The 1,787-nt window shown below is 36.4% G+C and overlaps 1 pseudogene; it reads left to right on the top strand.

Moving 5' to 3' along the window:
* The first annotated feature begins 759 nt into the window (after positions 1–759).
* LOC134932711 (5S ribosomal RNA) lies at positions 760–878 on the top strand (annotated as a pseudogene).
* Positions 879–1,787: the final 909 nt, after the last annotated feature.

The following is a 1,787-nucleotide window of genomic DNA, read 5'->3' as shown; positions in this document are numbered from 1 at the left end:
CCGCTACTGACCACGGGTAATATCTTTCCTTTGTGTAACCCGACACCAGTGCACAAACCATTACTGCATTATCAGTATCCACCTGCTCCCAGTGGAATTGCCGCCATCGCCACCCGCTTGATTATTCCTGCGGTGCATAATTGTTCTTATTTGAGCTTATTTATATCATGGCCGCAGTCTCGCATGAATTGAATGTTTTATTTTTAATAGTAGTCACTGCACTACAGCATCTTTATGTATCAGTAGCCAAAGCGATACTTCACTCATTTCAGCCACAGTGTTGTTTCTCTCTTTTTTCTTTTTATCTACACATTGATACTTTCAAGTTACATTGTGTTTATTGTATCCAGAATACCACAGCCAGGAAAGTATCCATTCCCTGCATATGCATCCTAATAGGATTATCCAATTTTCTGTATCATTGTTATTTGAAATTGTTCTCTTTCCCTCATTATTGACATATATGACATATTATATTATTCATATGTTTATTTCTGCAATAAATTAGTGCAATTTGGGCCTAACCCCTGAAATAGGACTCGCCCACTGCGCTTCCATTTTCTCATCTTTTTTCAGTATCTTACTATCATTTCTGAACTCTCACCATTGATTCAGGGGGTTTTCACCTCTGTCTAACGTTGGCAGCAGATCCATCAAAGATTCCTTCTTTGGCTTTTCACTGTCACCATTCACACATTTATCCTGCTAAATTCGTGAACTCTCATCAGTGATTCTAGAGCTAAAGATCACTACTTCTTTCTCTACTATCATACCACACTGGAAACGCCCGAATCCATCTGATCTTGGAAGCTAATCAGTGTTGGGCTGAGTCAGTACTCGGGTGGGAGACCCCTGAGGAAGACTCAGTTTAGTAGAGCACATCAAGGATCCACATGCTCAGTGCCTAACACTGAAAGCAGATTCACCCTTCTCATCTATTTTCATTCTGTTCCCTTTCCAGCCCAAGTGGCAGGCTAATTATTGTGTGTTTTCACCAGCCCATATTCGTAATTGCTACCGAGGCTCAGAGATTCTGTTCTAACTTTTGTACAGGCACACGGTTGAGACCAACCCGTGAATTCACTGCACCCTTACTATCTAAGTTAACTCCTAACATAATTTAGATATAACCCAGACAGCATATACTTGTTATCCAATATTATTATTATTATTATTATTATTATTATTATTAATATTATTATTGTTACCATTATTTATGCATCAAACTACTGGCAATTTTATTTGTGATATTAATAAAATTTAACTAATTTTAATCAACCTCTTTGTTCTTATCTCAAATATTTCAAGCAATATCTTTCCAAATCAAGAGTGCACCCACAAAAGAGTCTTCTTTTCTATTTTTTTTGTCATATGTTGACAGTGAGCAATTCACCTCATGATCAATGCAGACTAGCTTCAGCCTCCAATAGGTATCTGTACCTCATGCAAAATACGCATACTTAGTACAGGCCTGCTTTGAACTGCGTTTAAACATTTTGCCAGATTGTGGTCACCTTATATTCATGACTACAATTTCTCACATTTATTTTCTTTGTTTCATTTTTTTTAACTAATAAAACAACAGCTGACTATTACAGTGACTTGCAGGATATCCTACATATCCACATGATATTGCTATCACTAAAATAACCAGCTGTGACATATATTATATTTACATTTATATTTCTTTATACCTGGGTTTATGAGATGACCTTCACTGGAAACTAATTTTTAATGCATACCAATTAAAACTTGATTATACTTTTTATTTGAACCAAGAGTGCCCC

This window comes from Pseudophryne corroboree, chromosome 1 (assembly GCF_028390025.1).
Source record: "Pseudophryne corroboree isolate aPseCor3 chromosome 1, aPseCor3.hap2, whole genome shotgun sequence".
NCBI classification, from domain to species: domain Eukaryota; kingdom Metazoa; phylum Chordata; class Amphibia; order Anura; family Myobatrachidae; genus Pseudophryne; species Pseudophryne corroboree.
The sequence above is the reverse complement of the archived record's forward strand: the minus strand, read 5'-3'. Positions and strand labels throughout refer to the sequence as shown.